Source organism: Thermobia domestica, chromosome 10, assembly GCF_964235325.1.
Source record: "Thermobia domestica chromosome 10, izTheDome1.hap1.1, whole genome shotgun sequence".
In the NCBI taxonomy this organism is placed as follows: domain Eukaryota; kingdom Metazoa; phylum Arthropoda; class Insecta; order Zygentoma; family Lepismatidae; genus Thermobia; species Thermobia domestica.
In genome coordinates, this window is record NC_137463.1 from 74,390,285 (window position 1) to 74,416,292 (window position 26,008).

Here is a 26,008-nt window from a genome sequence, read left to right on the forward strand (position 1 = left end):
AATACAATAATTATAAGAAATGTAATTACTTTGTTCGTTACTTGGCATAAGTATGAAATAAGTTAGTTTCGTTTTACAGTATAAAACTACGGTAAACTTCCAAACTATGGGAATTCAATACGCAGACTTCAAGTAGCACATCCATAACTACTGGTTGCAATAGATTAATAAGATCAAAGGTAGAAACTGTTCCTCGGACGCTGAATCTATATCAAAATCCATTACTTCTCTAACATTCCGCAGTGTTATTTTCACACCGCTTAATACACACTATATTTCAAATCGTTAACACCATGCCTGTGTTAACCGCAACACCAGAAAGTTTGTGTTGAAATAATACGCTAAAGTGGTACGCGTACTCAAGCTGGGATCACTGGCCTATGTTAAAATTAAATTGTTTTGATATCATCAATTTTACTGTTTTCTAAGAAAATTTTTCTTCGTGTTATGCCCTTCCTTTTTCTACGATCAAAACTCGGCCGACTTTTCGGATGTCTAATACAACAAATAGTCCATGTAGACGAGCTAATCTTTATTTGTGGATTGGCTTATACTCATAATTTATAAACTAGTGCGTGGTCGATTCAACCATCGTTAAGAGATTGGGAAATCACTGATGTACTTTGATTTTAATTTATAGATCAGTGCTTCCCGCATTTTTTTCGGTTCAAGGAGCCTTTAGTGTTTCCCGATTTTTAAACGGCGTCCGTCTAGAACATACGCATGTCTAAGACTCAGCACATGCATTTATATACAGGGTAGACTAGTTTTCTCGATACGGCCTTATAACTTTTAAACTAATAAACAAAAAAACATACAAATATCGGCAGAGACATTAACACACTCTTCAATACTAGGGATGGCACGAATCAATCTAAAACTCGACTTGAGTTTCGAGTCGAGTCACTATTTTTGAGATCGAGTTTCGAGTTGAGTAGAGTTTGATAAATGGCTCTCTCGTTCAGCTCGTTTTCAATCATGGCCTGACTAGACTGGAAACCGAAAGCCATGATGTGGAATACGCAGTAATGTGAAATACTTTTAGTGTTGCTCATGATGGGGACACAACTCGCATCTCATTTCGTCTCGATACTGAGACGACAGTAGATTTTTATAATGAAAAGTCTCGAATGTCGTGAGCACCGAAATAAGTATATACTGTAGTTCTTACCATCAAGGCTAAGACCTGCACAGTCCAATTTTTGAGCACAAGCTAAAGCCCAACCCGGGTACTGATGTCAACCGGCTCGGCTCGGTTCAACTGAGCGAATAGCTCGAGCCAGCACGGTTAGGATTAGCCATCGGCTCGGCTCAATTGAGCCGATGGCTTGAGATGGCTCGGTTGGGATGAGCCACTAACTCGGCTCATGTGAGCCATAGCTTCAAGCCAGTTACATTGAAACGAGTCCATCGGTTCGAACCGGCTCAGTTGGGGTGAGCAATCAGCTCGATTCGGTTCGGTTCGAGTCGGCTTGGCTCGGCTCGCTTCTCGGTTTTGCTCGATTGTGAATGAGCTGTGTGCCGAGCCGCTCGAGCAGTTGACAACCCTAAACCCGGCCGAGCAGTTTTGAATGTTTGGCCGGCGCCCTATAACTTTTAACCATATTTTGCTCGAGCCCGAATGCTTGCTCCTCCGGAAATCAAACCCAGAACCTCGTGAAGCCTTGTCGACGACCAAGATCGGAGGTGAACTAGTTTTTAGTATTCAGATACAAACCGCCTATCTTTTATGGTCATACAGGGTGTTGTTATAATAATAATAATAATAATAATAATAATAATAATAATAATAAGTTGTAGTAATAGTAGTAGCACCATTGGTAGTTATATTGTCTAGGTAGGATGCTTGAAGAGAGTACTTGAAACTACACACAAGATTTAACTCGAATTGGCTCGATTCGAGTCGAGTTGGAGGAAATTTTTCGAGCCGAGCTCTTGAGTCGAGTTCAAAAATGTCTGTTTCGAGTCAAGTTTCAAAGAAAACTCGCTCGTGCCCATCCCTATTCATACCACCAGATTAACAGTGTTGCCAACGCAACATATTTTTTTTTGAAATGGCAATATGTCAGATTACTACGTACTTCAAATATACATGTAAAAGGATAACTTACAATATCACTCTTATTATGCAGTGTTGTAACCTAAGGGCGCTACAGTATCATAAATATCGAGAAATAAGCAAATTTCGAAAGATTCTACAACACTAATCATGCAAATGACTCGGACAGGGTAACGCATATCCGAAGTACTTTAGTGTCGAATATTACGGTCACCATACGACATATTTCGAACGAGTACAAACAAAGTTACAAGGAGTTCAATATTTAACTTTTTTTCAAAGGACTTTACTTCGAAAACAATTTTTTGATACACATTACGTCCAATTATGGAGATAGTTTCCAACAGACTTAACGGTCACAGTGAAGTTTACAGCAATCTGGTATCTCAAACCATTCCGAAGATATGAAAAAAAAAAATTGTTAAATTTGATACCGGTATATTGTTTACAATGGCGTACTTATGGAAACTTTTCAAAGACACTTTTTAATTTACTTTGCTTCTACGACATTACAATACTTGGTAGCTGTAACTGCAAGTTTTCGGAATTACATAGCTAATTTTAAGCAATGTTGCAAACTTTAACAGTATTTACCATATCTCCGGAACGGCTTTTGATATTAAATGGCATTATGATCTTTAGATCTACTGAAAGAATCTATGAATTGGATGAAGTACTTACCTAAGCAGTTTTTTTTTTTAAATAAAGCCTTTTGAAAAGAAAAAAAAGCCAGCAAATTCTGAATCCGTTCTACCTTTGTTCCTATTCATTCGAAACCTGTCACTACAGTATTAGACACTAAAATACTTTAGATGTGCATTGTCCCCTCCGTCTTACATGAGACTACCAAAATTTGGATGTTTGTGATACTATAACAACCTTAGTTTGCATCACTGGATAACAAATTTGATATTGAAGTTCTCTTTTATCATGTAGATTTGAAATATGTTATAACCTGACGTAGTACTATTTTTAAAAAATGTAACTTTATGTTCGGTTGGCAACTTTATTAATTTGGTTGTATCACACATTTTGTTATACAATGTTCCCTTGCTGATATTTGCACAGTACAAAATTTCAGTGTGTTTTGTTTATTAGTTTAAAAGTTACATGGCTGTATCAACATAAATGATCCACCATGTATACGGTACATTCTATCTATCTGTATACATAAAAAATGGAACGCTTACAAGCTTTCTGATTAAACAAACAAAGAAAGAAAAGAAACATATCGAATCAAAACTGTTTCGAACTACAAACGCCTGATTACAGAACAACTTGTTCGCAGCATAAATCGTTGGAATTGTATCTACTGAAACTAACTAACTAACTCTATGGCCTACGGAACCCGGAGGTTCAGTGCCGCGTTCACAAAAGCTCTCCACTGACTTCTATCCTTAGCTAATTGGATCCAGTTTCTACTTTGTATTCCTATCTCTGCGAGATCCATCTTAATATTATCCTCCCATCTGCGCCTAGGTCTTCCTAATGGTCGTTTTCCTATGGGTCTACCAGTCAAGACTTTGAAAGCGTTTCTACTTTCTTCCATTCTAGCTACATGACCTGCCCACCTAAGCCTCCTAGACTTGAAGACCCTAACAATGTTGGGTAAACCGTATAAACTATGTAGTTCCTCGTTATGAAGCTTTCGCCATTCCCCATTCTCGTTCCTCTTGGGTCCGAATATTCTTCTCAGGATCCTGTTCTCAAATACTTTCAGTCTATGTTCTTCCCTCAGAGTAAGCGACCATGTTTCGCAACCATACAGAACAACAGGCATGATTATCGTTTTATATATTTTAAGCTTCAAATTCCTCGACAGAATTCGCGACGACAAGAGATTTTGGACCGAATAGTAACACGAATTCCCTGCTTTTAGTCGACATTTAATTTCTTCGTGAATATGATTTTCGTCTGTTATCTACTGAAATCGTCATTAAAAATGACCAAATAAATATACAATCAGGAAAATAATTTTCTATCGCTACCTTAGTGACGTTTCCCCCGAAAATGTCAACATTGCTCCCAAATGCACTTGATTCTAGACGAACGTACTTGTCTTTCACGGGGTGCATGGTCAATAATGGCAATATATTGTAGACCTATGACAAACGTATATCAATAATTACTTCAAATACAAAACACAGAGATAATGATCATTTGTGGAAACCAAATAATCATATAAATCACATAAGCTGAGGATAGTTCATGTTATTCTCAGCTTTTTTATATTACGAAAGAAGAAGTTATATATGCTGTTTCTTATATGCATAATGTCCTAGAGAACTAAGTTTCTTTAAAGTTATTATTAAAATTTACCTATGAAATGTTATCAACAGAATTGCATGAACGTATTTGAGGAAATCGCTTGAAAAGAAACATCTAGAAGAGTATCAATTCTTGTGGACTTTTTCCGGACAAATGAGTGATGCTATATTGTCAAGTTACTAATGCAATATTTATAAATATGAAGTCGTTTTTAATACAATTGTCTGGAAAGAATCAACCCTAAAGAGCAAACCATCCTTTCTGGCTTTTCCTAAGACCTATTCCAAACTATAAGAATGCTAATAAAACACTGATTTATGAAATGCAATCATTAGAGTTATTTTCAAGAAAATTGTAAATTTTCAAATTCACCCTTCAATAAGCCTACCCTTATTTTTTGACAGTAATGAAGAAAATTCAAAAGATGCCCCTGGAGAATCAAATAAAAGTCTTGAGTTAAAAATTTCGTCTCAATACGTTGAATGGTATGGCTTCTAGGAAAATGAACATACTTTCATCGGGGCAAACACACGGACAAAAACATAAAGTCCGTTTTTCAGCATCTAGAAATTCATAAAAGGTGTAAATTCGTTGAAATCTCGAATTCGATTTTTTTTTTCACGATCACCACGGGTTCTCTCCTATCACCGCTCGAAAGTAAAAATAAATGTTTGAAGCTGTTTTAAATCTCTTTTAACAAACTTTTTTTTTACTCACCTGATAACAACCGCTGGAAAATGTTAATTTTTGATTGCACCATCTTTGTTTGGACATACAATTTCAACTGCTGAAAGTAGACACTGCTTTTCAAAGTCCTCATCTGAATAGTTTCGACTATGTGGCATATTTTGTCGAAAATTAATAACTGTTTTAATACGAAATTTTACATCTTCTATCTTCTTAAAATGTAATCAGTAAAATTTCAATTATAAAACACACAAACTATGAAACTGATTGTAGATAAAAGTGAAAACGACTGAAGGTTCTCATACAATGATTCCTCATATATAAAACTAACTTTTCATTTATTTCAAACACAATACACAGAACACTTTTAATAGAAATCTCGGGAGAAAACCTTTAGTATAAACGCAATTACTATAGCAACAGCCATTTGAATTCAGGATGGTAGTAGACCAGAAAACAATAAGCATACCTATAAACAAACTTAACATTCTTCGTGCAGTCACATCAACAGATCTCATTACAACTCAATGGACATTCACAATAACTTGCAAAATAGAGAATTAAAGGAGAAGATAAAAAATAATACAAACTTATGTTTTTTATATAGTACTGGATCAACAGTAACTGATTCAAAACTGCCTATTTCTTAACAGATTCGATCGTTAAAGTGGACACGGAAATTTTCAGAATACAAATATTCCGTTGCAATATCTCGTATCTCATTGAAATGTTACAACACAATGGTTTGGAACTATAACAGTAGGTAGCTTTCTCACTCTCTTTTTCTCTTTATTCTATGCTGCTGAAATAAAACTCTTTATTGGAACATTTTTATTTCAGTGTCTTCACATCAATTTCAAATAATAATAGATATATACTTGTTACTTGTCCCTTTATATTAACAAGCAATATGGAAGTTTTTTTTTTAAAATAATTATCAGCAATATGTAATATCATTTACTCCAAATTTATCTTTGGCAAAATTTGGAATCAAAGATTCACGATTTTAAAGCAAAGATTAGATGCAGTGAAAGTTCAATCAAGATCTTCTTAAGTTCCCCACAAGCCAAATTAACACAGAGCAAGAGTGAAAAAATGAAATCTTTGGGTTTTACCAGTGCCGGATTTAGGTTTGATGGGGCCCTAAGTTATTGAAAGTAATGGGGCCCTTTATTTCTTTTTCAGCAACAAAATGTCGCAATTTAGGGGGTTTGAATATATGCTATATGGTAATTTATGGGCCTAACAGATATGTATTTTATTAACTTACAATTTATCAACTTACAACATTTACAACATTCTCTAGAAACAAAATACAGACTCATAATCGAATCTCTGGAAGCTTGCTATAACATAATTATACAGGGCAAGTTCAAATGATAGACCCGATTTCTGAAAGTTATTCTGTGAAATCTAACAAATATATGTTATTGTGAGACATGCGCTTCGAAAGGCTAACTTGCGAAGGAGTATGTTTAGTACAAGGGGTCGAAAAAGCACGTAAAAAACACAAAATTTACAGGAGAAATGAATGATGCAAGTACTTAGACGTAACAGAACGTAACCAAATCTAACCTAACCTAACCTAAAGTAACCTAAGCTAACCTGAACTAACCTAAACTAACCTAATATTAGTAGAAATAAGCGAAATTCTATCATTTTTTGGGAAATTATGCTGGACCCAAACACTAATATAGTATACACTAACCTAACATATACTAACCGAACCTAACCTGACCTACCCTAAACTAACCTAATGTGAACATAAATTACCAAAATTGTAACATTTTTTAGAGAAAAGAGCTGGACCCCTTCAGCTAAACATAGGCCCTTGCGAAGTATAGTTTCTACCCAATGTATCCACTTTCTACCGCTAGAAGTCAGCAGCGAGCAATTAAGGAAAATGGCGTTGAATGGTATGCAGATATCTTTCTGTGTGCTTCATTATCATATTATGTAAACAAATCTATGATCAGTGTGCACATGACTTGACTCCATGTGATTTCTTCATGTAGGGTTTTGTAAAGGACCATTTTTACGTACCACCACTTCCAACAACATTGAATGACCTGCGTGCCCGCATTACAGCAGCCATTGCTGATATTGACCGCAAAATGCAGGAAAAGGTTTGACAGGAGATAGACTATCGGCTTTATATGTGCCGTGTTACGCAAGGTGCTCACATAGAGCATTTTTGAATACGTTCCAAGAAAACTTTGATAGTTTACCTTTTTAGCACGTTTCATAATAACATATGTTTATTAGATTAGCCACAATCTGAAATCGGGTACATCATTTTGACTTTCCCTGTATAGGGTTACATGCACAGGACCGACACGGCGTAGGATCGACACGGCATAGGATCGACACGGCGTAGGATCGATACGGCATAGGATCGACACGGCGTAGGATCGACACGGCATAGGATCGACACGGCACAGAACCGAAACGGCACAGGATCGACACGGCATAGGATCGACAGCAGAACTTTCATACGATCGAAATAATAAAAAATACATTATTTTATAATTACGCAATATTAAGTAACAATTATTTTCTCAAGGATATATAGGAGAGAACCGTCATACGATCGAAACGGCATAGGAACGAAACGGCGTAGGATCGACACGGCATAGGACCGAAACGGCACAGGGCCGACACGGCATAGGACCGAAACGGCACAGGATCAAAATTATATGAGCACTTATTATGCTATTGGAAAAGAGCACATATTTTATGACAGTGCAAGGTAGTTTCTTGTTTTAACAATTGAAAGAAAGGAAAACACCAATAAAAGTAATAATAATACCTGACACGAATTCCGATAGTAAATCATATTTTATTATCTTATTTGAAACTTTGAGAAAATTGAAGCTCTACACCGAATACAAATTTGGATAATAAGCAATGCTTTATAATTGCTTGATAAATTTCAAATTGAGAACAAAGAGAGTGATACTGTTTAAAAGAAAGATTGGATAAAAACAAGAATTTTAGGAATGATCTAAAAAATGGATCAAAGTATTATGATCTTGGCTAATATTAATTTTTGGATCAGTTACCATAAAATATTCGAACGGTCTCTAAATCGAGTTTTCTCCAGATATGTAGTTCTCCAGGTATAAGGAGTACAAGAAAAAATTCGATTAATTAAATATTTTGGATTTTTTTTTATAACGGGCCACAAAATTTTTGGACGGTCCCTAAATCGACTTTTCATATTTTTTACGCAATAAGCATATCACACTGAGTTAAGTGATATCTTGGGTTGGGTTACACTATATGTAGTTCTCCATATATAAGACATACAATAAAATTATTGATTGAATGAAATATATTGGACTTTTTGGATCAGGGGCTACAAACGTTTGGACGGTCCCTAAATCAAGGTTTCGTATTACTTTCGGAATAAGCACATCATGCTGAGTTAAGTGATAGTTTTGGTTTGGCTGCACTATATGTAGTTCTTCAGATATAAGACGTACAAGATTTTTTTTTATTGAATGAAATATATTAGATTTTTTGGATCAAGGGCAACAGAATTTTTGAATGGCCCCTAAATCGAGCTTTCGTTTTATTCAGGCACTAAGCACATCATACTGAGTTCAGTCATAGTTTAGGTTTGGGTACACTATATGTTGTTCTCCAGATATAAAGCCTACAAGAAATTTATTGTCTGAAATATATTGGATCTTTTGATCCAATAATAGTCCTTCATCCTCCATTTATACATTAAGCAAGTAACAGTATAACGTGTACATTACGTGATACACTTTGTATTTTATGGTGTGATGTTTAATAATAAATTATTAACAGAATACCCGTTCTTCGCACGGGGAGAATAGTTTTATTTTGAGCATAAAGGGCAATGGAATCTGAGTATGGATTTAAACTGCATCGGGAGTGTTACTGTTCGTCTGAGTGACTCCAAATACTATTTCATCGACACTAATATCGGTATTATTTTTTATCATTATATATATAGTGTGTAACTTCATTAATGTAATGAACGTCTGGAGGTGATTCCTGGACTCGGAAGAAGAATTTAAATGAAACGAAGTCTTTAGCTTATCATAATTATAACTTCTATGCCAATGGTAACGGATGATCAATCAACGGCTTCCTGTTCAACTTAAGAGTGTGTAAAAATGAGAAAAAAATAACTTTGATCCAGAGTAGGTTTATAACGACTGTGCATAAGACAGTCAGGGGCAAAAGATCATGTACGATGAACTAGAGTATAAGGGATTCTTCACATAACAACAGTGATTCCCACAAATTATGTGAATATAATTTGAGCCAAAGTAAGCTAGATTAAAAGATTTCCTCCCCGTAATGCGTAAATCCGTGGAAGATAATAACTACGAGTACAGAAGGAATGAAATTCGACGATACTCAAGGTGTTGCGCGTGTTGCACAAGGAAAGAAAGAAATTCAATTTCAAATTATCGATTTATTCTGTTTCGTACAAGGTAGGATAACTGTGAAATACTCAGAGGTACCTTGTACAGTATTTGCGCAATGCAGTATGTGTACACGAGACAGCTATGAAGAATAACAGTTCACAGTCTGATATTGTCGACCGTTGACCGCATTGCAAAGATGACATCGGCGAAGCAAATTTTTCCGCCTGTGATCAAGCACATCTGAAATTTCGTAGATGATTGCCGCAGCTATATTACATCGAGCTACAAGTTCTTCGACTGTCGTGGCCGGAGTTTCATACGTATCCCCGAAATAAAAAATCAAGCAGCGTGAGGTAGAATGAACGAGGTTGTCATAACACAGGTTTTTCTCTTCCAATCTGGGAATGTTTCATTTAGGTAGGGATGCGCTCGAGTCGAGACATGTCTCGAATCTCGACTCGACTCGACTCGAATTCGAGTCGAGATTCGAGTCGAGACACACTTTGTAAAATTCGAGACGAGTCGAGACAAACGTATTTCTCGACTCGAATTTTCGAGTCGAGACACGAGTCGAGTCGAGACGGCTCTTAAAAATCTCGACTCGACTCGAATGTCTCGAAAATCTTTCTATAATTTTTAATATTATTTTGAAGAAAGTATTCACTCAGAAACAGCCTTGAAACCAATTCCAGCTTTTATTCCTTCAGAAAGGTACAGAACGCATAAAATGAATAGTTAAAATTTAAAGATCAAGATTTAATTTTCAGCTCAATTCAGTTAATAGAACTAATAGTTAATGTCGTTGTATTTGGTTGTACTGCAAATATAATGATAATAATAATAATAATAATAATTGATTATCTAGTTTGTATAAAACTATTGCGATAAAGTGAACTTCATAAATTCTCTGAATGAGCAGTTGGTAGTCTATAGTAATTTAGCATAGTTATAATTATTGTGCTTTTGTTCCCATGAACGCAATAGGGTTACGTAACTTCTGGATTATTCGCTTGCCCAACTATTCTGAGGCTTTAATATGTTGCAGCATATCACGAGCTACGGATAATATATAATGTAACATTTGTTGTACATCACATATTATGATACGAGACTATTTTACATAGTATATCTTATCTAATATAAATAAAATAAAGAGTTTGTTTGTGTGTTTGTCTGTCTGTCTGTGTGCGACCTGGGGACCAGACGAGTGGACCGAGAGTTCCCAAAATTTGGTCACGGGTACCGTAGTCCAGGCCCCAGATCAAGACGAAGCGTTTTTTTTAAATTTCGAACCAGGGGGTCTCGGGAGGGACGTTTACTGGGACCGACCTGGGGACCAGACAAGTTGACCGAGAGTTACCAAATTTTGGTCACGGATACCTTGGTCCAGGTCCCAGTCTAAGGCGAAGCGTTTTTGTCAAAATTGGAACCAGGGGGTCTCAGGGGGACGTTTAGCGAGACATGTAGTAAAAGTAATCCAAATTGATCGACATTAGTGTCAAATCCATAGTTTTCACGGTCGCTGAGATCAATGGTGACACTTCCATCAGCGATAACTTGCAAATTCAGCTACTACTGTATGCGGGCCGGGTGTCAGCGGGTGAGGAATACCGAGACATGTATAAATAGCCCATATTGATTGATACTAGTGTCAAATCCATAGTTTTCGTGGTCACTGAAATGAATGGTGATACTTCCACAGGTGTTGACTTCCAAATACAGCCCCAATGCGAAGAATGGGTATATTAAGCTAGTATTACAATAAATGGACTGCTTGGATGCCAAGAACTAGTACAGATAAGTACCATTCACTTCTATGAATAGGTATTTTTTTAAAGGATTTTTGTAAACACTAAGTTATAAAACAATGAACTACATACAGTAGTTATGGTTTTGGTTCACAACATAAAATAAATATGGATTGTTCATGAGATATTGAACTTCAACTTTCACTCCTGGAAAATTTCAATTTTGGAGTTAGGCCAGTTGGCATCAAAGCAGTTCACTGTAAGATAAATACATTCCGCACATTAGTAACATAGTTGTTCAGGGGCCTTCGATTTCCATCCTCTCAAATGAAAGCTGAACGATTGCTTGATACATGCTGACTATATAGGAGAAATAGTGTATTAAGTTTTCGAGCTTTGGTGCGTATCCGTATTTAGGGGAAAGTGGGGGAATACCACGCACTTAAGGTACATTTTCCAATATCTCGCTACAAATCAAACAAATTAACATGAGGAAAATGTATGTTGTAACTTAATCATTCTAGTTTCATATTCGGTCGTTGGTAGTGCTCCTTGATTTTAATAGATTCTGTAAAAATAAAGTTTGTGGAAAACGAGAAACGCGTGGTATTCCCCACCACATCGGGTAATCACACGCATTACATCGGGTATTGGCACGCAGTAATTCCTTAACGTGAAGCATCAGAATCTCTTTCCATAATCTTAGGTCATTTCTTGACTGTACGTCTAGGTCAACTTCTAGTTTGTTTCCTCAGGTTGTCTTCACGTTTTTCACCAACATCGAATTTTCGAGTTTTCTTTTCAACTTTGTTTTGTTGGTGCTTTCTTCGCTTAGTGCTCTTTCTGAATTCAGTATCTTCCAATATACGTTTGGTTGGAGTTGGAGTTAAGATTTCTGAACGCTTTTTGTTATTTCGAGGAGATGACTTGGCAGACCTGGAGATAGGAGAAATCTGTGAGACTTTCAAGCCTCATTTTGTAAAGAAGACGGTTGGACAAGCAATGGTAACTGCTGTAATGATGTTCCAGTTTGTTGATGTTCTTCTCGATTTAGCCCTATTTTCGTCGAAGATCGAACAACCGTTCATTTTGGCGTAGGCCTATAATAGTTTTAGCATCGGAAAGCAATTGGGGATTCACTTCTTCAGAAGTCTCTCTTTCATCTTCAAGTTCTACGGCCTGGAATTGCTGAGCAGCTTCAAAATCTTCTTTTCTAAAAGTGTCCAGCTCCAAAGGACAAATACCTGCTTGTTTAAAGCCATTAACAGCTTTGTCCATATTTGCTGCTTTCAGATAAGCTGTATTAAAAATATCGACTATAGTTTATTCAAGGAATGTTCAGTATCTTATGTAAACAAATACACGTGGTGATTGTTTCATCGTATTGGTTAAAGAGCCTTGGAACATCCATGCGACAGTAGAAAATAGTCCATTATGAAATAAACTGTTTGTCAATGTTTTTGTTGCTTATAAGGCTCATTAACAAAAATGCAATTTTCTTCCAACTAAATAACACCAACAGCACTGTACCTAAGAACTAAATTGAATTAATGCAGTAAAAGAGAATACGCATGCGTAGAAAGCGGCTTTGACCCACTTTACGCGCGAATCACAGTTGACAATATGGCCGCTGGCGGGGATTATGTAAAACACGGAACAGGCTACAAGCACGTGTTTCTCGAAAGAAGCGCTGGCCGATAACCACTCATCCAGTGACTGGCGGAGTAATCTTATATATAAAAGAGAACGTACAAATCCTTTGTTCCCTCATCACGCTAATACGGCTGAACCAATTTCTTTCATTTTTGGGGGGTTATTAGGATTTGGACCCTAGATGGTTTTTATCATATCACTTTAATTTTTAATTACCAGTGTCTTGAGATAATTGACCATTCAAGTGTCCATAACGTACAAATCCTTTGTTAGTTCATCATAGGTAAAAATAAACGTATTTATATGCAACCCGCATGACCGTGTCACTCGGCGGGTTAACATAAATGACAGGCGATATAATGTTAACATTTACTGCAAGCATATTTCACGGGTATTAAACACATGAGATATGGAGTTGTGCATTTAAATTTTCATTTCAACCCAGCGAAGCGGGTAATATATGCTAGTATCATTATACAATGTTTACATCAAGATCAGAAGGTTCGTTGAATGAACTTTAAGTCATATGGAAAAATTTTTCATTAACGTAGCGCTTCGCGAACAGTGTGCATTCTTGGTTGAAATATGTTTTGTGGGGACCAAAAAAGGTGAGGTCTAGCGGCCGAAGTTTATGTAACGTATGCGGTGGTATTGTAACCATAACAATTCCTTTCTTCTTACAACAATTGTAAATTTCTAATGAAATATTGCTCGTGTGATCCAAAATAGGTAGGACTGGATCATTTGTTATCGGTTTCGCAATAAGAGCAAAATGTTGCAGCCATTAAATTCATTGCTCCACCCAAGGATATATAAATCCAGTAGATTCTCTTTTCTGCAGCTGAGGTGACATGCGTTTTCTTGGGTAGATAAACATAGGGGTATGTAAGACCTGACAGCTTTGTAACGGTTTTACCCCTTTCCCATGATATTAGTGCTCCGAGCTGTTTCACTCTCTTTGGATCCAAAATACGCCCTGATGTCTATACTATGAATATACCTGTTTCGTCAACGTTAAAGATCTAATCTTCGCAGAAATGATATTTTTCGGTAACTTCTGTCAGGTTCTTAAAATACCCTTTCACCTTTTCTTCATGAATTCGTCGAGTCTGTTAATACTAATTGCTTCAGGTTTCCTTAACCTTATAGTGGAATTTTTCTTTAAAAGCAATTCCAACCAATCATTCCCAGCAAGTCGACCTTCTTTATTCAAATTGTGTTTGATATTAGCTTTTGCGTATTCATAAGCTATTCTGCGTACTTCAATTGGAGACATTCCGTAAACCAACTTGGCTAAATGTAAAGCTTGACCAGCAAGTTTCGCTTTTTGTGTAGAGCTCAATACAGCTTTTCTTCCCATTTTCTTAGAACAGACAGTCCCAGCTTTCACTTTTGTTATTAATGTAGCCTCATGTATCCCAAAATCATTTGCTACCTCTCTAATTTTTTTTCCGACATTTATTGCTTCTATGGCGTTTGTTAGTTGTTCTAATGTCCATTTGCACTTCTCTGTTTGCCTAATATAGTGTCATGGCATTTCAATATACATAAAAAAAGGAAAAGAAACGCAGCATAAACTTTTTGATAACTGCTTTGTGAAGGGGCAATACCACGCACAATGGATGGCATGCGTGCAATTACCCCATTCCAAGCCGAAAAAGAAAAATTAAACCTTCAGAAGTTTCACGTCGTTTCATATAAACAGATTTAGCATGAACTTACTACTAACACACTACGCTAAAACATTGTATACACATTATAAAAATCAACTAAGTATTTCAATACATACCTCTAAATCTACAAACGAAGTAAATTAGAAGAAATTACAGCAAAACAACATTTCGCCATACCATGAACCACACCTAGTAGCAACTGGCGCCTCGCTCATACAATATGTCTTTCATAGTCTAAACTAGATAGTAGCACTAATCTGAATCAATTTCGAAGCATTAGAACTGAGAAAATAGGGTGCGTGGTATTCCCTCGTTGCGTGGTATTCCCCCACTTTCCCCTACACTCTGATATAACTTTAAGTTCACACTCAAATCGAGCTAATTGTTTAATGCATTTCGAAAGCTTTTGTTTTTATGCAGCTCATTAAGTAAAATCTATTTCATAATCGTAACATTTATGTACTAAGAAACTATGAACGTAAAGTGGACTCGACCTAGCCCCGTGGCCGCTGTGACTCAGTGGCACAGCTCTCACCCTTGGTGTGTGAGGACTCTTTTTCTGTGTGTGTGTGTGAACTCCGCGGCTAGTGTACGCATCTTTGCCGTGGAAGACTCGGGTTCAATTCACGGCGCGAGATCATGTAGTTCGGATTCCACGTTAATCAGTAGGTCTACATTTCATATATCCTCGCTGCTGAAAGAGACGGTAAAGTCAAAATCAACTCAACAATATATATGTGTGTGTGCTTATGTGAATTTCCTCGTGGCTGTATGGTTAACACATACGCCTTGATCGCGGGAGACTCTGGTTCGATTTACGGTGGAAGCTCATGAAGTTGTTACCGGTATCCCACTTTAAACTGTAGATCCATGCCTCATATAACCATAGATATAATATATATGCCTTTGATACACTTATTTTCCGACTTGGAAGCCATCGAAAATTTCCGGACACAGAGTCCCGTAGACCGAAAATGAGAAACATGGGTACAGAGTAAAACAGCCATAGAAATTTAAGCTTTTTAGGCTAACTTAATCCTTACATATAATGCAACTAGCTTGGCCAAGTTATAATGGAGGAAATGCTATCATTGCAACACTCTGAGAATAGAAAATGTTCGTCAGGTATTACTATCCCCCCCCTCTCCTGCAGAATGAAAACCCTGACTAAAACTCAATATATATATATATATAAAACTATTTTGTGTAATGTAATAAACAGTGGCGGATAGTATTCATGTTTCCTTGCAGAGGTCCTTACGAGGGTTCGCTTCCATCTTCCTCTCCCCAAGAACTAAAATAAATTTAAAAATTGCTATTACTTGTTAATCTTGTACAAAGGACGCAATTAAAGTCCCAGTGTAACACCCCTTCACATTTAGATTTTTCCCCTGGAAGAAAACCAGTTATTATTGTTTCTTGATTTCTCAGTCTCACCTACATAAACATACGAATAGAATTAAAGGGTAGGACATGTTTAGAGTGCTTGCACGTGACATCTAACTATATTTCTCATCAAATGTGTCACAGATGAAAATTTCCGTTTGTACTGCCTCTATTTTCTGGTACATATGCTTCATTTATGTTATGTTGCTAAAATTCGTTAGGAAACAAGTACAGACTGCGCCTGTGTGCCTGACAAAACGTAAATGTACTGGATAATTATTTCTTCACTTTCTTCCAGAAAAAAAAAGTAACCCATCTCATGTCGGCTAACAAAAGGAGGTAGCGGACCAAAGATAGCCGTTGTTTACCTAAGGTCGTTACACAGCAGGGGTTTCATTCAGTCAGAGGGAAAAGAAAAAATAATTTAAGGTTTCTACATTTGTTTTGAATTGCAATATACTTCTTCCTTTTATTTTAAGAACCATTTCCTTCTCATTTGTCCGCATCAGAAAAAAAATGCAAAAAAATCACTAGAATGTGCCTATTTACCCAAAGTACGTACTAGATCACTAGTTCAATAGTAAAATCACCCTTTCTCCCTTCCCTTTTTCGAATACAATGAACCGACTCTTTTGCTGAAGAAAGATGCTAAAAGAAAATTGAAACATCTGTGTCTAAACTTTCTTTAAAGCGCAGTCTTTTGTATTTGTAAGGTTTTGCGAGTGTTTTCGAGATAGCCAAATCTTTTACCATGGACTCCTGCTGCGAACTGACCGTGAGTAAACACCCGATCTCGCTGTGCTCAATTTCTCTCGCACACGTGAAATGGGTTTGTTGTTTCCAAAACAAATAGGAAGTTACCTTGTGCTTTTGCATTTCAGCACGCACACAGGTACCATTGTTGTTTTAATGATCAGAAGAAATATCAAAACCATCCGATATATATGATACGAAACAGATAACAGAGGGAGGCAAAGATAAAAGTAGGCCTATACCAAGTTTTCCGCGTGGTACCATTATGGAGAATAAATATTTGATAAAGTCACGTAGATGCGCTTAAACCTATTCCATCTGTCCTTATAACTTTTCTGGTCTCATCAATTTCTCAGGAGAATACGTACAACATATGTCCAAATTCCATATATACTCTTTCTAAACTAATGAGTAAACTCATTAAGAACACCAACTGATATCAATAAACAGGAAAGAAAACAATACTTTATACTTCTATCATTTGGTACACATCTCTAAGAAGCACAGCTTGTTTCTTTTCGAAATAGCTCCTTCGTGTCACAGCTGTGGTTAGTTTTGTTTTGTGTTAGGATGAAAGAGAGAAATGCAACATTTGCTTCGCGGTGAAGTTATATATATTATTAAGATGAGCGGTGATAAGCGAGGTTTAACAAAGAGTGCCTTTCGGATGCACAATTTAACAGGAAGTTGCAGTCCGTGTTGAGAATCGAACCAAAGCTATGTAAGACATGTTATGACAAGTCCAAAAGGTGTGTTGTATCGGTGCAGTACCAGTTTTTCACGTTTTTCAAAATGTTCCAAAACCCAAAGAATAATCTTTAATTTCTGATATTTTAGTCGTCACAAATTACAATTTTATAATGTAGTCAATGTTTATAATTACTGGGCAGTTGGGCGTTTAAACTAATGACATCATAATCAAGTCAAAACCATAATTTTGAGTTGAATTGATTCTGAGTTTAACGTCCCGTTCAGCAGCGAGGCTATGTGAGACGTGGACCTACTGATTAACCTGGAATCCGAACCACATGAACTCCCACCGGGAATCAAGCCCAGGTTTCCCACGCCAAAGGCAAGTATGCTAACCGTTAGCCACGAAGGAGCTCCACCATAATTTTAGTGGGCGATAAGAAATATCTCGCCAGTGCTTTTACAATAAATAAAATTTTATAAGTATTAAAGAATAGTGGTAAGAGATTTTATAATAGCTCTTTTATTTATGAGATATGAGTATTTTGAAAAAAAAAAACAACTAAAGAATAGGTTGGCGGAACCACAAAAGACTCGTAAAATAAACTTTCTTATAAATACATACGCACCTTACTCACCTTTTATAATTGCTATGCTTATGTTCTCCATAAAAACAGAAATTCTCTTTTAGTGATACTTTACACAAGATCATGAAGTGGGTTCAAATTTAATTAAAGGCAAAATACAATACAATAATCCACAAACATTGCCTCAAGTGAGTTTAAAGATTTCTAAACACTAGTGCGAAACCGGGCTCTGCCGTTGCGATCGATTTACAGGTTTTGAGACGAAAGTAAGGGACTTACGCACACAGTAAGTAAAAACAATTAATATGCCTGTAACTTTCCCCCAAATCGGTGTATCTTAAAACTAACCTTACCATTATTTTTCTAATTAAATTCTAGCCCGAAATTATGTATCATATTACCCTATTCCCATTTTGAAAATTTGACCTTAATTCAAAATGGCGGATTTCAAGATGGCTGCCATCAAGGTCATATCTACCATACGACTTCCCCCCAGGACATATATGTATCCACATGCGTGTTTTCTTCACTTTTCTTCATTAACGCTCCGTTTACAAAGGGTAGTAAAGGACTTCTGTAGTAATCTCTAATAACCACATCACAACTCTTAAAAGTTATTTTAAAAAAAATAGAAAACATGCACCATGGCAAAAATTTGTCATCACAAGTAATGATGCATACATGCCTTCTATCAGCAAAAAAAGTTTCATTGAAATTGGAGCCGGACATTTGAGTGATGTCCCTTGTGGGATGTGATTGAACGTGACGTCAGAACACATCGCCCCCCTTCCCGGAATTTACGGGAATTAGGTGACCTGAGTGAGCACATGTGGTGCCAGCTCTCTCCAGCGACCTATCAAGGATCATTGCGTGTATGCCAAGACGTGTCGCCGTTTTTATCCATGCCAAAAGTCGACATACTGACAATTAGGTAGGTAGTCATGATGGTCTGGCTGATGTGTGCGTATATTTTAACTCGTACATTTTGTCTCGACTCGAATTTCGAGACGTCTCGACTCGAATTCGAGTCGAGTCGAGACAGAGACTGTCGAGTCGAGACACGAGTCGAGACAGAAACATATTTTCGAGTCGAGACAACATTTTCTCGAGACGAGTCGAGACAGGCTTAAATCTCGACTCGACTCGACTCGAATGCATCCCTACATTTAGGTAAGTCTGCATATTCCTGTCAAAATGTGCAGGTGTACTATCATACTGAAATCACATCTGCTGTCTTATGTTCAAGGGCACATGTTCTATCAATTTTGGGAGACAATTACGTAAAAATAAAAGATACGTACTCCCACACAGGCAGACCGATAATAAATAAGATCCTACCACAAAATTATCCACCACACCACACCAAATTTCTGCTGCTGATCGTTTACTAGAGTTGCATGTGGGTTTTTACGCCATACACATGATAGTTTCAAGACGGTTTTGATCATTCGACGTACGCTGTCTTCAAGTTCAGCTGTCCATATGGGGCTATTTCCTCCGATTTCACGTACGAGAAACCGAAGGGACCCCTCTCTCGAAGTCGAATATGGAGGCGTGGAAAAATACAAGGAAAGTTACTCTCTTTTGAGGGCGACGGTCACGATGTAAACGCCTCACTTCTGGGCTATTGCCCTTTGCTACTCCATAAATGAGTTGTATATCTGCCAGCTCGTGGACAGGGTAATCTTCCATCGCGCAGGCGTGTACAGGTTAACACAATCAATTTTACTTAAACACCAACGTCTACACTTTTACACGACCTTAAATACCTGGACACAACCCTCTACCGTTGAACACAACATTTCCCATCCTGTTATACAGCAGTTACACGTGTAACAGTAGAGCATCTGACTATGTATATCACTCACAAGTTGCGTAGATGCTTATTACAACTCAGCCATGCTAACTGAAGCCATTCCACAATAAAACTTCAAGACAGCCTTCTGTAAGCCACTCGCAATTGGCACACAAGGGACGATAGTTCCGTAGGTATTTCTCCGTGTAGGTATTCCATACAGCTCTAAGGTATGTACATTAGAATGTCGAAAAAAGACTATCCTTTTTTTAAAATGTACTTTCAACGAGCTTCCTTTGAGAAAATTTCTCCGGCAATGATAAAATCAAAATGTAAGTGGTCTACACTAGGATAGTATTTTGGTATATTCACAATAGCAATGAAGTTTTTCATAGCTCAGGGAAAAGTTGAGGTTTGCCAACTCGAAGGAAGGGGAAAACGCCATCAAAAGTATTCCTGGGAGAAGATTCATCTAACGGATAAATCAAGTATACTATTCCAGCGCACTTCTTGGTATCGTTATGCAACGTGTACAACATCCCTTGTTTCCCCACTTTTGTTGCTTCCATGCACCAGGGGTGAACGCTCTACCACTGACCCACCGCGGCTCCAGCTATATTTTAGAAATACAATAGGCACTGATTTTTCGAAGACTGCTCTAATACATAGGAACAATCAAATTTGTAAATAGAGAGTTTTCTTTTTAAATAAAACAAACTGAATTGCTTAAACTGCGCTATATCGATTGGTTTCAGCATCTGATTTTTTTAAAATAAATAATTAGCAGCACGAAAAATTCCTATATTATCTTCGAAAATAGACCTACATGTTAATTGCTTTACTGGCTTTATACATTTTTTTTTTTTTTTTGAAAAAGTGATTGTAGGGGAAGATGGGGCTAGTTGCAACAATTTTCAGGTCTGTTTTTTTACTCGAAAATTATTATAGATACAAAAACTATATTGAGTGTACTAAAAGGTACATGCCTTAACTACATACCAAAAAAAGAGAAGTGCAAAACATCGAACGGCAGTTTTGATAGCATCCACTTTTTGAACTAAGTCCGACTGTTGACACTTGCCCCACCCATGGGGTAAATTGCAACATCATCTGGGGTAAGTTGCAACAATCGGACTTGATTCAGAAATTTAATGCTATCAAATCTACAGCTTGAACATCGCTTCACTCATTTTCACTGTGGCAGTCAATGTCTATAATCTATACAGATGTAGTACGGATTTCTCTCGGAACACGACCAATGAGACCACTTCTCACAACATAAACACTGTACCCAGTCTTCTTCTGTATCCTGTTCTTCGTACGGTTCTTCAGAAACCAAACAGACGACTTGAGAATAAATTCTTCTCAGCTGATGATTTTACGTTTTCGGTTGCTTTTAGATGCTTCTTTTTCATTTCGAAAGTACTTTTTTCTAGAGTGTCTGTAAGAATAGCATATCTCTTCCTTTTCCGAGCTGTCAGTTTTCTAGTTCCAGATTTTGGATAGAACCATACATGTTCAGGAAATCATCTGAAGGATTCTACACTATCTTCTTAGATGCATTTGCAGGTGATCCATGAAGCTCACTTTGACCTGCAGTCTGAAGTTCTAACTGAGAAGATGAAAGGAAACAACTACTACTAGGCACTGCAAGCAATAAGCCATCACTGTTGTCCTATAATAATAATAATAATAATAATAATAATAATAATAATAATAATAATAATAATAATAATAATGATAATAATAATAATGGAATAATAATAATACTCTTAGTTTTATTACCAACAACAATTGTTCATATAACAATGCTTAACCGCAAAAATTTCTATTTCAATGGCATGCGGCATGTTGCAACAGATGTTGCAAGTTACCCCATCGAAATATTTATATATAAAAGCTTTCCTCCCCACTAAATAGCAGGTAACATGGGAACAGAAATATAATGTCATTGTACTTCAACTGTTATACTATTTGGGTACTACATCTTACTTATTGTTATTACATATATGTAAGGAGTAGTTAGTGCTCTCAAATGGGTCAGGTCGGGTCGGGTCAACTCGCGTCTGGTTGTCGTGTCGGGTCAGTCGGGTCAGCTCAAGTCGGGTTGTCGTGTCGGGTCAGCTCGGGTCGGGTTGTCGGATCGGGGTCAATCGGGTCAGCTCGGGTCGGTTTGTCGGGTCGGGTCAATCGTGTCAGCTCGGGTCGGGTTGTCGGGTCGGGTTAGTCGGGTCGAGTTGTAGAGTCGGGTCAATCGGGTCAGCTCGGGTCGGGTTGTCGGGTCAGGTCAATCGGATCGGATCACTGGTCGGGTCACTCGGGTCGGGTCGGGTCAGTCAATTCTAGTCACGGGTCGGGTCGGGTCGGTCTTGAACCCGACCCGACCCGTTGAGAGCACTAGGTATAGTAAAGAAAGAAATGGTACCAGGTTATGCGTACGCTGATGATGTAAATTTAATAGGGGATGATGGGAGAACAATAGAAAGAAATGCAAAGGTCTTATTAAACGCTTGCAGGACAAGGGTTTAGAAGTAAATGCAGAGAAAACTAAATACATGGAAGTGGGTTGGGAACGTAATACGGCCAATTATGAATGCGTTAAAATATTAAATAATACTTCTGATAAAGTGGATACTTTCAAATATCTAGGATAACGAAAATCATTTTCACGAAGAAATTAAATGTCAACTAAAACAGGGAATTAGTGTTATTATTCAGTTCAAAATCTCTTGTCGTCGCGAATTCAGTCGAGGAGTTTGAGGCTTAAAATATATAAAACAGTAATCATACCTGTTGTTCTGTATGGTTTCGAAACATGGTCGCTTACTCTGAGGGAAGAACATAGACTGAAAGTATTTGAGAAGAAGATGCTCAGACGAATATTCGGACCCAAGAGGAATGGCGGAAACTTCATAACGAGGAACTACATAAATTATACGGCTTACCAAACATTGTTAGGATCATTAACTCTAGGAGGCTTAGGTGGGCAGGACATATAGCCAGGCAGGGGTGAATTCAGGGGGTGGCCCGGGGGAATCTCCCCCCGAAGAAAATTCATCCCCCCGGAGAAATTAAAAAAAAAATCAGTCACAAAATGTAGAAATTTGCTTTTCTTTTCGTGCACGTGCAGACAAAATCCGATCTCTCAATATACATATAAATGACGCAGACCCATTCTATATAAGTATTAAGCATATAACATGTAAGATAGAATACCAAATAGCAGCGGCGGCTGGTACTAATGTTGCATGGTTGTGCAACCGGACATTTTTTTAATACTTAAAATATTTTTAAGTATTAAAGTAGTGTATCAGTGAAAAATAAATCTTTGATCTTGAGCGCAAAACAGTATTGATGCATTTCTGAAAAAAGTCAATTAAAAAACGGAAAGAAAGAGATGATTTACATTTCCAGTGGCAGCCAACGTTGTCACTGGAAGCAGTAACATTGAGCATATGGCAGCGAGCTCCTATTTCTTAACACGGAGAAGTGGATTTATTCTTGCATCGCTCCTATCTTCCCGTATTGCTCTCTTGCGATTGCATTTTCTCCCGCAACTGGTCAGCTTCTGTAATAGTTACGAATTCCTCCGCTTAGCAGCGCTTGACTCAATTGATAGGGTGAGAGAGATACAGAGAATCTTTATTAAGCCTATTAGTAATATTACATATTAATATTAGCAATAATAATAATGATAACTAAATTCATGGCGCAACAGCCTTTAGAAGGCATGGACTTATGGCACTCATTTCTGTGGGGTAATGTGTTTATAGGTCTGCACGGGCTCGGGCTACTATGATAACTGTAATGGGGCTAGCCATACTGAGAGCTTTATACAATTCTACCTGAGTTAGAGCGGCAACGCCGGAATCTGGTTACAATGAAGGATTTATGGTAGGGACAAGTAAACCCTTAGATCTTTACTATATATATATATATATATATATATATATATATATATATATATATATATATATATATATATATATATATATATATATAGATATATATATATATATATAGATATATATATATATATATAGATAGATAGATAGATATAGATATAGATATAGATAGATAGATAGATATCGAGTGTTGCAAAATAACAAGTTACAACTCTTGAGAGGTGACTCCTGCCACTGAGACAAGAAAAAAAGTTCTCTTGAACTTTCGGCTATCGGACATAGTTTCGGATCTACAAAGCGTGGAAAAATGAGTTTCGGACGCCAATAGTTCGGAAACTAACCAACATAAAGAGGGCGGGTAAAAAATTCACTGAATAAGTCATACCTGCTCCATTGAATTTTGCATGTTTCACAATCCTACCATGCACGCGCAAGGGTTCCCCAAAGGAACGTAGGGAGTCCCGGATAATCTTCCAAGTGAAACTTGGTCTAAATGGATATGAATTGATAAGCTTGTACCAGGTAACAATAATTCGTTTGTATTAAGTCGATATCTGGAACAAATATAAAATGGCGGACACCATGCCCGTTGTGTGTGGTTGCATAATCGCCAGGTATGGATGCCGGACAACAGTGATGTTCTGAGTATTAAGTATAGCGAATTTGTACTCAAATGCTCTAGAAAGACATCTGCAATGTCGGTAGAGCATAACAGTGAAGCAGGGTGATTCAAATGTGTGGAAACACTTTACGAAAAATCCCCAGAATGCACTCATACTCAGTAAACGTGAGTTCAAATCGTCGGAAATGTAAGGATTAGCGTCAAGAACATGAAAGCCATTGCCAATTTATCAATAATATTCCCTCAAACTGATGCCATGTGATGTGCACGGTTGCATACCAATAAGGATGCGATAACTGAAGCCAAGTTACTTTACATATATATGATTGTTATTAGTAAGAAGATAAATAAGAAAATAATCAGGCAGTATATTATAAGGAAAGATCATTAATGATCATAACGAAGGATTAGGTATAGAATGCACGATACGTATGATATAGTAATGGGCGTGAATGATGTGGCGAGATGCATACACAGGACAACACGTGGGTGATATTAGTTAGACAAATGAGCTTATCTTTAGCCTAGAGGCTGCTCTATTCAATGATGAAAATGAATGAGTCCCATGTTAGTAAATAATGGTAATCACTGTGCTGGAAATGATGGGTGAATGAGAGGAAGATGTTCATGAATGACGTAATCGGCGATGATAAGTAAAGAGGGATCTAACGGTGGTAGATTATAGGAGCGAAAGTGGAGAATGATAGTAACGGTGAGGTGTTGGGTGAAATGCTAAATAACGCATTGTATCCTGAAGTAAAGGATGTCGGTTTTCCAAACGTCTGGTGATATATGTTAGCCGAAGTTTTCCAAGAAAGTATTATAAGGTCGGAAAGGTAATTTGGCGGAGTGTGCAATTAAAACAGTTATCGTGGAATATGAAAAGAACACGAGAAGCTGACTTCCAATACGAGGCCGAAACGTGTAAGTAGCCAGTAATGAAATTTAATGCATAAATGATATATTTACTCTTAAAACAATTCTAAGCGATATAGCCCAAGGCTTATCCTATGTCTGGCGTGTTATTTCAAATCATTTTGCTAATATGATAATCTTTGTAAGTCAAACGAAATATCTATTATTATTTTAAACTCTGTTAAACTAACCTTTGTGACACACAGAGTTTGACCCTGGTTTAGCAGATACACAGTAGTGACCAACAGATTCCCTTTTGTTGTATGTATACCTTATGTAAATAAACTATCATCATCATTATATATTTTCTCTCTTATTCCATTTTGCAATTGTTAAATAAGATTAACAAAAGGTTGTAAGAACTAATAGCGTTATATTAACAAAGGTTCACCAAGTAGTTTATAAAATAATATCGTCCTTATTTGTAATGGAATTGCAGGGGCTTATCGCCCAGCCTTGTTAGGAAGAAGAAGCATATACAGTTTATTGCATTGCAGATAGCATACCCTACAGGGAAATAAAATCATAGGTCACACTCTATCACTGTACTACCAAACCAAACTAGTAATATTCCAAGACAAGAACCATTGTCTTGTTCTAAAAATAACACTAGACTAGTAAGTGATAACACAATACGTGTACAGAAACCAATACATAGTCATTCAGGGTATAGCCAGCAAGTTTTTCTAGAGGGCCTTCATTTTTACAAACTAAAAACAAATCAAAAGTTTCTTTCAAGATTATGAAAGAATTAATAACACATAGATACATATGTATTTCAGAAGTACATATTATTATTATTATTATTATTATTATTATTATTATTATTATTATTATTATTATTAATATTTAGTAGTAGTA

The 26,008-nt window shown here is 37.0% G+C and overlaps 1 protein-coding gene across 9 annotated transcripts in view; it reads right to left on the reverse strand.

The window, feature by feature from the left end:
* ATP7 (copper-transporting ATPase 1) overlaps positions 1-26,008 on the reverse strand; it is a 361,543-nt gene that overhangs the window by 240,247 nt on the left and 95,288 nt on the right. The window lies entirely within an intron of this gene.